This window comes from Amphiura filiformis, chromosome 11, assembly GCF_039555335.1.
Source record: "Amphiura filiformis chromosome 11, Afil_fr2py, whole genome shotgun sequence".
Lineage (NCBI taxonomy): Eukaryota > Metazoa > Echinodermata > Ophiuroidea > Amphilepidida > Amphiuridae > Amphiura > Amphiura filiformis.
Window position 1 is genome coordinate 55018669 of NC_092638.1, and position 17419 is coordinate 55036087.

General features: G+C 37.2%; 1 protein-coding gene across 1 annotated transcript in view; it reads left to right on the forward strand.

Annotated features, from left to right (window-relative positions):
* The window catches only part of LOC140165022 (uncharacterized), a 113175-nt gene that overhangs the window by 45611 nt on the left and 50145 nt on the right, over nt 1-17419 (forward strand). The window lies entirely within an intron of this gene.

Here is a 17419-nt window from a genome sequence, read left to right on the forward strand (position 1 = left end):
TCAACATTGCTGTAGTATGGTTGTGGTAACCTGTTACCTATGGCTTAATTAAGTTTCAGTGAAATAATGTCGCAAGTTAAAAATACAAAATATAGCTCAACATTGAAAATAGAAGCATTTTAACCAGTTCCTTTTTTGATAGGTGTGGAGCACCAAGTTCATGAAGTCATAAAAGAAATCAGGAACCACTTATTCCCATTTTACTTATTCACTTTATTTCCCTAATGTGTTATCAACACATATCCAAAATGTTAACGAAATCCGTTGATAGTAAGCTTTCCAAAATGAAGTGAATTTAAAACATCAGTGATGTACCACCTTTTGGCTTCTACCTTTAAAAGCATGTAAGCTACATTGATACCGATGCCACCAATAAAACGAGAAGATTTGCCACTTCATTTTGCATACCACTTTGTCCAATTTTTTTTTGTAATTTCCTCACAAAATGCAAAAAAATGCAAAAAAAATTCAATGAGTGTAGTACCTCCTTAACTTTGGCAATGATATACTTACCTTGTTTGAACGAAACTTTAACCAAAAATCCTTTTGCCTCAATATGTTCATCAGATTCAAAAACAATAGCAAGGTTTCGGCCTGTCGACTGCAACTTCTCTGGTATGAAGGTCCCACAGTATTTCCCTATCACCGGCGCAGTAGTATTCGCTCCATCGTAGACAGTGAAAGTGTCAAAGTCATTGGGACAGTAACCTAGTATTGGACCATCGCTCTGGAGCTCGAATTCCAGAATAGTTAACAAAACTATGTCGTCCTCATCAGGTGCTTGAATCGTGACGGTACATTGTGTGTTTGCAGGGTAATTATGTGGATAGGATGGGGAGTGAAAAGTCGCTTTATGTGATACGGTGCTTCCACAATAATCTGTAATAAGAAGTACTACTAATTAATGGGGAATTTCGTTATCCACATCCTCCCCTTTTTCTCCAAAAAAAGATTGTTATACTGCCGGAAAACTCTGGCTACATGTTTGTGCGCAAAACATTTCTAGCATGATAACATACCATAAAAGAGGATGCTAGAATCACAAAATGATGTGTATGCTCACATTGTATAGGTTGTTACGGTGAGAATATAATGTGATAAACATATAGTTAACGCCGACTCGCAGAAAATTCGGATCAAGTCAAGATATTTACCCTAACTTTCAGCTCGAGTCAAATCAAGTATAATGTAACTCGAATCACTGTACACATTCAATGGGTTCGAATCGCTGAATATCAGTCGAGTCCGACGCCCTAGTACCTCGAGCATGGACCTATGCTTCGAGTCACTATACTTATTACATGCAACGCTGGCAAACTCTGCAAAAAAGCATAATGAATTTTGCGGGGGGGGGGGTGGAATTTGCGGAATGTAGAAAAATCACTTAATACGTCCGAAACGTGGACTTAACCCCTAAAAAAGCGTACAAATAGACCTTCGATCTTTTTGTGGATGGAGTACGTCGCTCGTATCCTAGTTACGTGCCTGCATTTTGATAATGATGCTCTTACCTTTGCTGAAAGAAATCTTTACCAGAAATCCTTTCTGCTGTGTGTATTCATCAGATGTAAACACTACGGTGACATTCCTACCAGTAGAATTTAACCTTTTGGGTATGAAGGTCCCACAGTATTTCCCTATCACCGTTGCATCAGAATTCGCTCCATCGTAGACCGTAAACGTGTCCCAACAAAAATCTGTTTCTGGGCTCTCGCTCTCGAGCGCGAATTCGAGGATAGTTAACAAAACTATGTCGTCCTCATCAGGTGCTTGAATCGTGATGGTACAGTGTGTGTTAGCAGGGTAGTTATTCGGATACGAAGGGGAGCGAAATATGGCTTCTAGAGACACGGTGCTGCCACAATAATCTGAAATAATAAGATATCAATAATGTCATCAAAAACTGCATTGATTATTTCATAGCGAGTGTGTAGAAGAATTCAAATATAACAGATATACTTTTGTAGGTCCTGTGGTTCTTGAGTTATGTTGTAAAGATGGCTGAAACAACAACACTTTTGCAAAACGTACATAACTCATTACCAACGATAAATCAAGCAATTTTCAAAGTATGTGATTTGTAAAATGAACTTCTGCATAACGTCAAAGTGTTATTTTTCAATAATATATTGATTTAGATAATGAAAATCGATTTTTTGTTGTTGGCTGTTTCGACCAACAATACCTAGTCTACCCTTAACGCTTCATAATAAGGCACCCGATGACGTTTTGTATCATTTACGTAAGTTGAGCCTGACGAGATCTGTGCAATCTCACCTGATTTGTCTACGTAATTCTTTAGACTGATCTGTCAATGGTTTGCCTTCATGCCTTGTGGCAGTAATCAGCATCATTTTAATAATGAGACCATGTTACAAAATTAAGGAGGGTTTCTTTAAATCAAGGGCACAATATAACATCGTTATTCATATAGGCTAATCTAGCACTAAAAGTTGTTTAAGTACAATTTTCCCTTCTATCTATAGAAGAATACTGGACATTCATATAGCCTACACGTTTTATTTTAAGTTTACGATACCTTGTGACGGTTCAAGAGAAGTCGCTTCCTCGGGGTTCGTCTCTCTAGATGATGTTTCTTCAGAAGATGTTTCTTCAGAAAGTGTTTCATCAGAATGTGTTTCTTCAGATGTTGTTTCTTCAAATGTCCCTTCTGATGTTGTTTTCCTAGAAGTTATTAATTCATAAGGTGTTTCTTCGGAACTTGTTTGCGAAGTTATTTCCTTGTCGTTTTGACTCGTTCCGACTTCAGTATATTCTCCTTTTGGCTCAGTGATCAATGTGGTAGTGGGGAGGTCTAAATAATTGGTAATCAACATACACTTTTAGTTATCGTACTTTAGTACATCTAAAAGAAAATTTGGTTTGTACTAGGAAAATACGCGAATCCATACAATTTATCGTATAATGGGCTTATCCAGTCCACACACCTCCTGTGGAAGATTTTGGAAATATCTTTTACAGGTAGAGTGTGAATTTCAAATTGAATTAGCAACTTTATTTGAAACTCACCCTTCCTCTGCGGAAGATTCAGGTTGAATCTTTCTCAGGCTGTGTATGACATTCAAATGGTGCTGCCGAATGTGTTATTTCATTTACAATTCATATGCAACTTCTGGAAGATATTTTGAAAATCTTCAACAAGGGGGGTGTAAATGGAATAGCCCATTATAAAAAAAACAACATTCCATAACTTTACACGTGAAAGAATGCTTGGCATGCCAGTGTTATAAAGGGTTCACATGATCTAAGTTGCCTCCTAAGACTTTTTACAGTAATCGAAAAGTTGTTTACAAAATTAAACGTTATTAACGATATTAGTAGCCTACTTTGTTTTACACACCTGGTCCAATTTACAATGTCAGACATCGTTGCGTTCGGACACAATGGCTAAAATAAGGATATTTGACGTTGTAATTTGGACGAGGTATGTGATACAAAACAGGCTAATAACCTTTATCATTTTTGGAATTCGTCAACAACATTTAGATTTATTAACATAATTCCTAGTATAGAATTTGTGAACCATTTAGCATTAGGGGATTTGTAATAGTAGCATCTTTGCCTAATCATATTAGATCTCGCAAGCGTGCCACAAGGGAAGGTCATTGGGCCACTTTTTGCTGAGTTGTTTATCATGTATTAAATATCAAACCGTGAACATTGTAATATACAACAGAAGTAATAGAATCAAATCCAATAATCATAAGAATGGAAAGAATAATTTGTTTATCATGTCTTTTACTTTTACGCTTTTGTAAGTCAGTTCCATGTGTTATGTGCACCGTACAATCATGCAATAAGGGGAACATGCGCGTATTCTTTGGGGGGCTTTGGGTGCGCAAGGCCCCGGGGTCAAAGTAGGGCGCGGCCAAAACGAAGGGGCGGCGGAAGACGAAGGGGCGGCGGAAGAAGAAGGGGCGGCAAAAAGAATTAATAAAGAAAAAGGGCGGACAATTTGAAAAGTATAAAAAACTGTGAAAAAAATGGTACTATAGATTGCTTTTAGGGCGCTAGCGTCTAAAATCTTTTTTTTTTTTTGGCTCTTCACTTTACCGAAAAAAAATTGGGTCAACATTTTCGGGCTGTTGAGGAAGGGGTGGCAAAATTTAATTTTCTTTAGCCTCCCGGGGTAGGAGCGGCCACGGTACGTCACTGGGGAAGACCCACAATTAGGCAAGAGAGTAATTGTGGACATTTATTAACATGATCAGTCATATCCATATTTGTGTATTGAGGAAAATCCTCAGATATCAGAATGTGTTGCAATGTAATATGGAAATGTCTATTCTAGAGGGGCCAGAAAATAACACCCTAAATGGCGATAATCGATGTAGGGATACCCTTTATGTCGAAATACTGGGAAATCAACCCCTTATTTGCAAAAACGTCGACGCCTGATGGCCAAAATCCAACCCTTTTTCGACATTTTTATTAACGCGGATGCGTAGGCTCCATGATATGTGAGTGATCCCCCCGGGATTCAGTTACATAAACACAACTCTCTCTTGGAAGGATTTCTAAATTTAAAGATGATTGAGTCCAGACAAAATGTTTAAACATACCAGTAGTATCGCCGCATGGTCCTGACAATAGCGCTTCGATTTGATTAGCACATTTCATTTCGTCTTGCGAGGGAGTTGCAAAGGCGTTGAACCCTCCGAGTAACACCCCAGAGTTACAAGAGCAATTGTCACCATCCTTCACCTTGTTTGCACGAACCCAACACTTTGTCTTAGCAACGTGTTGTTGTCCTACGTAGCACTTGTTGTCGTCTTCTTTGGCATCAACAAATGCTTGAAGATGAAATAGAAATATTAAGTATTTTACAGTCGAAATTAATTTTAGGGTTGCGCTTAGGCTTAGCGCTACAGTCACGTCATTATGGACCGAGGTAAGCATAGGCCGGGCCTGTGTTAGCTAGTATTCCCGGCTGGGCGAATGGTATTGATAAAGAAAATTCCATAGAGCTATCACCTGCTATGGATGGGTTTTAACGGATATGGTGACTCTGAAAAGAGCCGTTTACGTATATTGAAATAATGTATGAACACACAGTTATTTTGGACCTCTGTGCATTGGATTTAGGTACCTTTCATTGTACCCACTGTTAATTTTTTTAAATTTCAATAGACAAAGAACACCTTGCAATGAACGAGCTGACTCCTATGGACTCAGATGCAACTTTTAACACTGTTTAAAACGGTCTCTTCTTTTACATAATCAACCATTGTAACTGAACGTAATGATACACCATATGTGTAAAACAAATAAGGCTACCCATTCCTTTTTACACGTTTGCATTTCATCAAATATTTTTTGATTTATCATAAGAAGTATTTAGGGGGAACTTATAAGTTGTGGAACCTATAATAATACGCACCTGTAATACAAGTCACAATTAAAATAGCTTGGATCCAGTACTCCATTGTATTTGATCTTCACTAATCCCCATTGTCCGTCAGCAATCAACCATCAATGTTGCTTCCTTGTTTCGAAATGACCATCTTTTTAATTAATCAATTACAGAAATATAACGTGGCCTCATTAATATTCTATTCCTCGCCTAATGGTTAGTATACTGAATAATTCATGGCATTTAACTCCCCTAATGAAAAATAAACTGGATAATTGAAAGTTTAATTTGGGAAGTTTTAGATATATAGCAATTAAAGTTTTCAAAATATTGTTACAATAGAATGGAGCAAGATACGAAAATAAAATTTGCTATGCACATTGGAAATGTCTTAAGCAATGTTTTGGTACAGGAGTTTGTTTTTGATGATGATTGAGTATTGAATAAATCAATAGTATTGATTTGGACTTAGGCACTTTTGCAGCTTTGATCAATGATAATACCAAATTGTATCCCTTAAAAAACATCAAACTGCTAATAACTCAATTTCAGTTCATGATAATGACATCTTAGCGTGCACAGTATAATTACAATCCAATTAAACTTAATTAAACTTAATTAAATTTGCTAGCAAACTCCTAATCTTTTTTGATCTCGTTAAAGTGATACACAGAAACTATAACGTGACCATTATTATCAATATTTAATTTGCTTGCTTTATTAATTTTAGGCATAGCAATATTATACGTATGCTCTCCCTATATTTTAATGAAAACGGTATGTTAATATTTAGCTATATTCTGTTACCAAATAAACCAATAATCACTTATTTCAAAATAGCGAAATAACGTAAAATGCAATTTGAACACGAATTAAGCGAAATAGGGTATGTTTGAAATTTTAGCAAAAATGTGGAAACAAATTCCAATTTTTTGTGTTTCCCCAGTAGAACTTATGATGTAGAACACATTGACAAGAAAAAAAATTAGAATTTGAAATTTCAGAAGGCCATTCTTCGTATTCAGAATGCAATTCGATATGTCTGAGTGGCAACTGTCCATTTTTCCTGCAGTTGCACGTTTTCTTTGGTGTTTTCTTTTTCTAAAACTGTTAGTGATACTTTTCACAGATTTAGCAAAATATTTTGTCTACACTTAAAGCCATAATGTGTGATTTGCATAGAAAATAGATTCCTATTTAAATGTTAGTTTTCACATTGCCCCTTTTAATTTCAAGCCAAACAAATGAGGTAACGAAGACAATTGCTACTAGTATTTCATTCCAACTCCTATAATGCATGTGTTAGCTCGCCATTCGTATTATTATCATGATTATTGGCGTAGCTTCACACAGCTAGGACGAACAAACAAGACGTAAGTCGAATAACGATATGCACACAGTTCATACGTTAAGACGTACGACCAGGGGCGGCGCCAGGGTATTTTGATAGGGGGGGCGATGCAATTTCAAAATGTTGAAGAATATTCATGCGGCGCGACAGCGCCGACCCTCGCGCTTGCGCGAGCAGGGAGGTGTGTGAGGGGGGATGTGGCCCCCTCAGAATTTGGAAACATTTTCAAAATGGAAGTACAAATGAAGCCATTTGATGCACCATTTTCACCCTTTTATTGGTTATTTATTTATTTTCCAACCGCATGGGTTTCATTAACGGGCCCGACTTGCGGACCGCAGGTTTTAGGCATGGACCTACTCAATTAGGCCTATACGTTCAATTTTGGAGTCTTACTTTTTTCCCATGCTTTCCCAGTCCAATTTCACCTTTGTTGAAATAAAATTTCTTTCTTTTGACCATGTTTACCCCCATTCCTTTCAAATTTTTCTTCTCTCATGTCATCCTTAGGCCTATATATATATACAAATGATCGGGCATTAAGTACAATTCTTTGAGCGTATTTGCAAAGTCCCGGTTAATTAATATGCAAAGTTTAAGTCGCAACGCGGTGTATGTTTTAAAGTTGCATTGTATATGAGATGCCTTATATTAATTACGCAATGAATAGGCCTAGGCACGATAAAAATGATATGAATAGGGGTGTTTGGAAGTCGGAAAATATTTTTAAATGAAAGCCGTTATCAGGGGCGTAGGCGGGGTGGTCGCTCCCCAATCATCGAAAGCCAAAACGGTTCAATTTGCGAGCGTAGCGAGCGGGAAAAAAACAGTTTTTTATGCTTTTTCGGTCAAAAAAGTCAAAAATTTTGCCCATTAGCGAGCGAAAAAATTAGGTTCTTTATGCTTTCTTGGTCAAAAGAGTCCACAATTTTAGGAAAAGGTCCAAAACATGTCCACTTTTTCAAAATCAGTCCCCATAAATCCTGGCTATGCCCCTAACCGTATTAAATAAAGCCAAGTATTGCTTATTATTGCTAAATAATTTTGATACTATTTCTGAGAGAGGTAGCATATAATACAAACAATGTGATAAAAGTAAAAATTGTGTGTTACAGATATCAGACTGAAAGTAAACTTTATAATGATTAAATTGCTGGCATGACACAGACTTGCCTATGTTGCCGCGCCAGGACAGTGACGTAGCCAGGATTTTTCCAAAGAAGTTGGGAGAAACGGCAGGAGAGGCCAGGTGACTTTCATGGGGGAAAATGTGCGGAAAATTGGCCCAAAATACAAAAACCAACAACTTTAAAACCGAGTCGGTCAGCATTCCACAGGGGGCAAGATGTCCGAAGGGGGTGGGGCTTCCCCCTTCGCCTAACCATGGCAATGGCTCCTTTTCTTCTTCTTTCCCCTCCTCTCTTTCTCTCCCCTTCCCTTCTTCTCTCTCCTCCCTCTTCTCTTTTCCTCCCTTTTACCTATTTTTTTTTTTTTTTTTGTTGGGGCTGCCGCCCCCCTTTCCCCCCCTTTTGCGCCGCCGCTGCGTACGACGACGCACACAGTTTGTACGTCACTGATTCAATGATTCAATAACACATAAGCCACCACTCGAGATGTTAACTCCGTATGGTTTTATTATAAAAACTTAAATTTTACTGTAATTAAAGCACTTCAGGCTTAGCCTTTCACACGGTGTTTTGGTACAACCATTGGGTATTGCAATCATGCAAAAAGCAGAAATTCAACAAAAACTGAGGGCGTCGCTATGGAGCAAATCACACATTATGGCAAATAGCATGTTAGAATGTTTTGCATCGACTTTTCGAAAATGTTTTATGATGTTATTAAAACGTTTATACCATTTATATAACTCGACATTTGTTGGGAAATTGTGAAATTTTCCGCGCCTCGCGCACACTGGTCCATCAAATACCAAACTGCACCTTCATTTTCGACTAAAATAGTTTGAAATTGAAATGTTCACACGCTTCGCGCACAAATATCACAGTAAAACCGGCACAAAATATGCCCCCTCTAAATTGTAATGCTTCCGCCGCCACTGCAAGAAGGAAGACAAGAGAGTGAAGAGAAAAAAGAATGAAACGGGAAAGAGAAAAGAAGAAAACAGAAGAGAAGATGAGGGAAAAGGAAGAAGGTAAGAGAACAACAAATCTATACTATAAGAGATAAGTATACCGGCTTTATCAAAATTATTGGTACCATCAGTTTCAAGTATTATGAAAATGATTGCCACATCAAAATGCAATACAGGGTCAGAATCATTTGTTTATTAATGTCATAAAAAGTCATTATGGTCATTTTAAGAAGACACTATTTGCATTTGGAACAAGCATTGTTCAAAATGATGGTACCAATCATTTTGATATAGCCTGTATATCACGAGACAAATATATATCACGAGACAGGTACGCCTGTTATATTCGTACAATGCATGTAAGACCGTATTGATGTTTATCTATTTCTGACAAAAACGACGCCAAATCACAACCCTAGCGTAAAAACGAGACACAAGCTTTTTATATTTAGTTACCATATTAGTGTGTTTTGAAGTAGACTTACAGGTAGTATCAAATAAATTGTCAACTCTTACTTTGTCTAGAAGCTGTAGGCCTATTGATGTTGATCTATTTCTGACAAGAAACGACGGCTTCTATTAATTAAACGAAACACAAGATTTTTATATTTAGTTACCATATTGATGTGTTTTTAAATTTCTTTAACCACGTGGAGTCTTTTAATCAACAAAGGAGTAAAATCCGTTTCCGAGACGTCATGGCGGACGAAGTGGTGAAGCAAATGCTCGTCAGCTGTGGATTGGAATCAATTATTCCACCGTCAGTTTTCTGGTAAGTATTATACAAAATTAGTAATCGATCCATGGATCAGGACGGACATATCCTGCAAGGATTTTTACCTTGTATATTTCATTTAAGCTTACCAATATGTCCATGATATCGATAGCTCATGTAAAATGTGTAGTCACTTCGAGATGGATGACTGTGGGGGTATGTGGGAGAGGGGTGGGTATATGTGTGGTGTGTTTGGGGTGTAGAGGGGTGGGTGTTGTGTGTGCCAGCCAGTAAGAATATTACGACTTTACGAGGGCGAACATCTCCCGTAAAATGATTAACACTCAATGGACAGGGGCGATTTGTGTGTGATTATAGGCTACTCATGCCAAAATGCAGTACTGTATATGTGAGTGTCATCAATGTTATCTCTATCTTTCTATTTCTTTTACACAGACTATGGGAGTGACTCCGACTCATTTGATTGTCTTGATGAGCAAACTCTGAAGGATATTTAGCCAGAGAAATACCAGACAGGGAAACGACTGAAATTTTACTTATTCTTGCCGAGTGTACACGATGCGCCCAGACCACATTGAAAACCAAGTTTTTACTGACTTTCAACATAGAGTATGAATTTATAGCATACAAAACTTTTCAATAACTCAATTATGACATAGCTGAAAAGGAAATGTTTGTATTTTCGTACGATTTCAAGCGACTTGTTCATACGTTAAGACGTATGACGACGCACACAGTTTATACGTCACTGATTCAATGATTCAATAACACATAAGCCACCACTCGATCTGTGAACTCCGAATAAAAACGGAGATCTCCGGTTTTATTATAAAAACTTAAATTTTACTGTAATTAAAGCACTTCAGGCTTAGTCTTTCACATGGTGTTTTAGTACAACTATTGGGCATTGCAATCATGTAAAAAGCAGAAATTCAACAAAAACTGAGGGCGTCGCTATGGAGCAAATCACACATTATGGCAAATAGCATGTTAGAATGTTTTGCATCGACCTTTCGAAAATGTTTTATGAATGTTATTAAAACGTTTATACCATTTATATAACTCGACATTTGTTGTGAATTATTGTTAAATTTTCCGCGCCTCGCGCACACTGGTCCATCAAATACCAAACTGCACCTTCATTTTCGACTAAAATAGTTTGAAATTGAAAATGTTCACACGCTTCGCGCACAAATATCACAGTAAAACCGGCACAAAGTATGCCCCCTCTAAATTGTAATGCTTCCGCCGCCACTGCAAGGAGGAGGAACAGTGATACAAGAGAAGAGAAAAAATGATGTAACGGGAAAGAGAAGACGAAGAAAACAGAAGAGAAGATGAGGGAAAAGGATGAAGGTAAGAGGACAACAAATCTACACTTTCAGGAAATTCGCATGATCTAGCCCACCCAGTGCACTACGGGGCTACGCCCTTATCAAGAGATAAGTATTACGGCTTTATCAAAATTATTGGTACCATCAGTTTCAAGTATTATGAAAATGATTGCCACATCAAAATGCAATACAGGGTCAGAATCATTTGTTTATTAATGTCATAAAAAGTCATTATGGTCATTTTACGAAGATCCTATTTGCATTTGGAACAAGCAGTGTTTTCAATAAGCATTAAAACTGATGGGTACCAATCATTTTGATATAGCCTGTATATCACGTGACAAGTATATATATATTATATCACGAGACAATTAAGGGTATACGATATATTGTTGGCCGAAGCAGCAACAAAAATATAGTTAACAACATCTTGCGAATGGTAGTGAGCTTGAGCAAAAATTGCATTGCTCAATTCATAGCGAGCGTGTGGAAGAATTCAAATATCACATTCATAGCGAGCGTGTAGAAGAATTCAAATATCACAGATATAGTTTTGTAGATCCTGTGGTTCTTGTGTTATGTTGTAAAGAGGGCTGAAACAACAACACTTTTGTAAAACGCACATAACTCATTAACAACAATAAATTAAGCAAGTTTTCAAAGTATACGATTTGTAGAATGAACTTTTGCAAAACATGAAAGTGTTATTTTTCAATAATATATTGATCAAGATAATGAAAATCGTTTTTTTTTTGGGGGGGGGGCTGCTTCGACCAACAATACCTCGCCTACCCTTAAGCCTGTTATATTCTCACAATGCATGTAAGAGCGTATTGATGTATATCTATTTCTGACAAGAACGACGCCAAATCACAACCCTAGCGTAAAAACGAGACACAAGCTTTTTATATTTAGTTACCATATTGGTGTGTTTTGAAGTAGACTTAATACATGTAGTATCAAATAAATTGCCAATTCTTACTTTGTCTAGAAGCTGTATTGATGTTGATCTATTTCTGACAAGAAACGACGGCTTCTATTAATTAAACGAGACACAAGATTTTTATATTTAGTTACCATATTGATGTGTTTTTGCAGACTTAGAATCAAATAAATCGTCGTATCTTACTTTGTCTAGAAACTCAAAGTTGCACTGGTCTATTTTTGACAAAATCTCTACGGCGTGTGGTTGCTGATATCTCCCACTCACGTGATTCTACTGAGCTTTAAACCTAACTTTTTCAATCTACTACTATTGTACTAGTTGTAATGTATTGTTATTTGATAATTTATCTCGTTCCAAATTATCATTTCTAGTTTTATTTTTATTATATACATGTAGTTCAGTTTCTTCATTATTTTTCATTATGTTTGCTATTTTTTTGCAGTTTCCACCTCGACACACCTGAGCACACATTTTTGTCCAAGAGCTCTCAAGCAAGCAGTGAATTGTCTACACACAGTCTTTAATTACACTATACGGTTGAGTGCATAGGATCGTGAGAGCTGTGGACCTTCTAGCTGAAAAATAAGACCTCTTTGATTGGTTTTTGTCGACGCCTCAAGTGTTCCCTTCATCCAATCAGAATTTTTTTATATCAAACGAAAGGTACCACTTCCCTCTAAATACACTTTTCGTCACTAGGTCAACAGTTAAAGCAATTCAATGTTATAGCAAGACGAATGTGGTAAATCTGTATAAAACTACCTATCCATGCACATTTTTAGGTGGTGGGTGACAAATTGTCACAGGAGTATAGTGATGCGCCTAGTACATAATAGTTGTAGTTGTAGAAGTAGTTGTAGTTGCATGCTGTTTCCCTATCCTTCATTCATTCCTTCCCTTCCTTCATTCCTTTCCTTCCTATCCTTCTTGCTACGCTTTGAAGGATAGTTAGGTTTTAAAAGTCAAAACCTCAAGTGTTCCTTACAATATTTTTCAAATTTTATGTCATTAAATGAAAAAGCACACATATATTGTCCATATACTAGCGTCACTAGAATGAGCAATGGCCAGTTCTTTTTAAATTACAAATCTTGTGCAAAAAGTTACTATTTCGCTTGTTTTGTCATACGGTTGTAAATTCAATGAACTATGACTTTGCTAAAGAGTGCTTACAAATTGATACGGCTCGTATGTTGGGTAATACTTGAAAACGTAGACATTTACTGGTAAATACCTTGCCAAATACTGGTTTGAAATAAACTGGCCTCAAAAAGAAACTTATAATTTTTCACAAGGTCATATCTTAAAATCCTCTCCATAAAATGAACAAAATTGCACACAGGATTACTTCAATACTCCACTCTAAAACATGTCAGTAACCAAGCAGTTGTCCAACTGACACAACAGCAAAATGCACTGACATGGAACACCTTTCTGGACCAAAATTCACATCCCAACAGATTGCTTTTGTTGGGTTCCAATCATTTGCCTGTGAATGTGGTCCCGGAAGCTGTTCCGTGTCAGTGCATTTTGCTGTTGTGTCAGTTGGACAACTGCTTGGTTACTGACATGTGTTTAGAGTAGAGTATTGAAGTTATCCTGTGTAATTTTTGTTCATGTACAGGCGAATAATTGGAACCCAACAAAAGAAATCTGTTGGGATGTGAATTTTGGTCCAGGAAGGTGTTCCATGTCAGTGCATTTTGCTGTTGTGTCAGTTGAACAACTGCCTGGTTACTGACATGTGTTTAGAGTAGAGTATTGAAGTAATCCTGTGTGCATTTTTTGTTCATTTTTATGGAGAGGATTTTAAGATATGACCTTGTGAAAAATTATAAGTTTCTTTTTAAGGCCAGTTTACTTTTACATATTAAAAATATGATTTTGTTTATGTTTTTAGCTACGCAAACAGGTTTTCATAATTACGGGAACGTACGTTTCGTTAACACAACGTTTCGTCCGAACCCATCGGACCACAGACTATCAAAGACGAATCACAAATAGTCAAAGTTCCCGTATGCTGTGAATTCTCACATATTCATGAGGGCCGATCGTTTGAGCATGCGTATCTAACAATCACGCCAGCATTGCGTGCCCATACAGATTTACTAGCATCACCAATTAATTGTATACGTAATACAATAGATGTACAGGCATATATACAAGTAAAACTGTGCGTAGCAGTTAGTCTGTCGGACTTCATGGAACGATCGGCCTTCATTATCGGGTGGTGCTGAGACTTTGACTGTTTTGTGATTCGTCTGTGGTAGTCTGTGCATCGGACATCATCAGTTTCTATCATCAGGTGATTGATTCAGGTCATGTGAGAAATGTCGTTTTAACGAAACGTAAGTTCCAGTATTTAATTCAATTTCTGTACTTTTGTTTTACCCACTTGATAAAAAGTCGAAACACATAGTGCCAGGACAAATTCAAAATACAAGAAAAACGCGTTTGAAAGGTAAGCTACTAATAACATAGTCATTACTCCTCCAATATTAACTATCAGTGGACCGATTCCATTTGAAATTGAAGTTAAAGGAAAGGATTAAACTTTAACTTAAATAGTTGAAAAAGGAATAACTTTTATAGGATATATCTAGCGTTTAGCCTATACGCCACAATGTGAAACGGAAGATGTGGGGGTTTGGCAGGTTTTTGAAGCTTAGGTCGAACGTACGCTACTATGTGAAACGGAGCATATCGGACTTTCAGTTTTTTTTTTACCTTTCGCCACATCATCCGTCATTATGTGAAACTTAAAATTTGGGGTTTTCGGCTCGTTTCTGAAGTATACACCACATTATTGACGGATGATGCTGATTCTGTGCCTAAATCTGTAATTCTCGGAACGGACAGGTCGCATGCCCCAAGAAATAGATGGGTATGTACGTCTTGTTCCAAGACAAGTGAGACATTAATCTATATAATAATACTGGAAGTCTGTCTCTTTGTTTGTCTGTGGGTCTGTGTGTCTGTCTGTCCGCCCTTATTCTCGGAATTGGCAGGTTACACGACCCACAAATTTGATGGGTAAGTGCGACTTAGTCCGTGCAAAAACAAGCTTGCATTTGTTATGTTATCGTCAGTGGTATAGGGCCTATCATTACCGCTGTAGAATTATTATTAATAGTTTTACTATAATTAAAGCAATATTATAACATTTTCAAACAAAATAGATTTGCATTTCTTTGCCATAAAATGTTAGCTTTTACTGTCAGATATATCCCCTTTTATTTTCGAGCCGAACAACTACGGCAAAGCAAAGAAAATTGGAATTTACTACCAGCGCACATGTCGCCAATACGTACCACTCCTTCGGTCATGTTGTGGTACGACCCTTTGTTGTGTATATCACCGTCCCGCACGCCGTGACGTACTCTGTGTTATGAACATCGTGTATGCGTTCGACTAATAATTCCATCGTAATAATAAAGCGCTGAATCAGCCTTTAATTCAAAATCACGGATTTTGACAAAACTACAGCACATAGGCCCGTATGCACAAAAGAGTTAGACTGGGTCTAAAGTTAGACCTGGTCTAAGTGGAATTTAATACCAGGCGAAAGGACATTTTCCTTTACATTTTCTTAAGTTCTTTTGTATTATTTTTGAACTTTGTATTTGAATCTTTAAAATTTGCTCGCTACTTTAGGAAGGAAATAAGAGTAAAGGTCCATTCCTGGTGGAACTAAATTCTGCTTAGACCAGGTCTAACTTTAGACCCGGTCTAACTCTTTTGTGCATACGGACCTTAGAGTCTTGATTTTTGCAGGGTATATTGGTTTAATAAAGTACAATTTAATCGTGTAAAAAAAGGAATTTTAAAAATTCAGTGAGGGCGTCTTCCTCAGCAAATGTTATAATATGGCTTTAAGTTTAAATGATTTACATCACCGTTTACTAACCACTCGTTAGTTTATATTAAAGATAAGAACAACGTCGTTACAAACGCGCCCAGTATGTAAAGGTCGGGAGATACTGAGCTATTCCAGCAATTAAGGGTAGGGCCAAACATTTTTGTTTTAACATACGAAGCTTCACTCACATTCAATATCGCATAATACAGTTCACAGCGTGATCATCAGGTAAATAATTATTTTGTATGGAAACGAGCCAATAGTAGCGAAGCACGTGGCTCTACAATTACCCCGCTAGTTGCAGTTAGCTCCACTTACAAAATAAGCTGAATTTATACTTCTCGATGAGCGACAAGCGATTGGTATTTTCGGCACCATGCCAATAAGGTAGCTCGCTTTTCACAACACAACAAAAGGAGTTATTGGCCAACACAATCTCATTGGCCTACGCATCAATTACTCAGCGATGTAGTATAAATTCAGCTAACATAGTCAAACTCCTATTGATGATTGGCCAATATACTTTTCGAGTGATATATTGTTCCTTTGTATTGATTGACCGATATACATTGTCATTTAAGAGAATTATCTAGTCCATGGCCGCATTCAGAAAGTCACATAAGCCATGCCGGCAGTAAGTTGTTGTTGTACGTACTATCTACTGTGTATGGTGGCGTTTTATCTATTGATTTTCACAGTATGCTATTATCTGGACCATGGTAGAAAACCATCAATTTATCCTGTTATTTTTGGTATCTATAAAAAACATATTGTCAGGCTTGCAGTTAAAAATAATGTTGAAAGATTATGGTAAGCTTCTGTCTGTGCTTTAAACTCCCAGCCTGTGCCTTGAAAACAAAAACTGACAAAAACTCGAATAGTCTTGAGTTGGTGAAGTTAAAGATGCGTAATTAGCCTGCGCATATAGTAAAAATTAGTCCTTCCCGCTGATGAGTGGCAGCAGCGCATGCGTTGTGGGAAAGAAACCTATTTGTCCATCGTACAAGTGATGTGAGGCAATCGTATTTTGTTATACTTAGCCCGAATCCCTCGTCCCCTGTCTCCAAACTACTAAACACGGCGGAACAAACTCTCCATGCGTGGTTGTTGAAGAACTAGTGTATTCACCCTACTATCATGGTAATTTTTGACACGAGGTAGATAGGGATGATAACGCTATTTACGGTTTATTACTTTGTGCGTTTCTTCCGCGTGGTTATATAGAATTACAAAAGAAAGTGAACAAAGCTAGTATCCAATAATTATACAGTATCTGGTTTACCGGATTTGCTCTGCACTAACCTTCGCATGTTAGGTATGACTTTCCTTTGAGCACAATTATTAAAAATTTGTTGTCAAGGTTAGCAACTATTTTAAATTGTTGCGATTTGGTAGTTCACAGCATCTTGCGAATGGTCGTGAGCTTTGGCAAAAATTGCACTGATCAATTCATAGTGAGTGTGTAGAAGAATTCAAATATCACAGATATAGTTTTGTAGGTCATGTGGTTCTTGAGTAATGTTGTAAAAAGGGCTGAAATAACAATACTTTTGTAAAACGTACATTACTCATTAACAACAATAAATCAAGCAAGTTTTCAAAGTATGTGATATGCAGAGTGAACTTTTGCAAAACATCAGAGTGTTATTTTTCAATATATTAATTTAGATAATGAAAATCAATTTTGTGACGGCTTCGACCAATAATACCGAGTCTACTCTTTA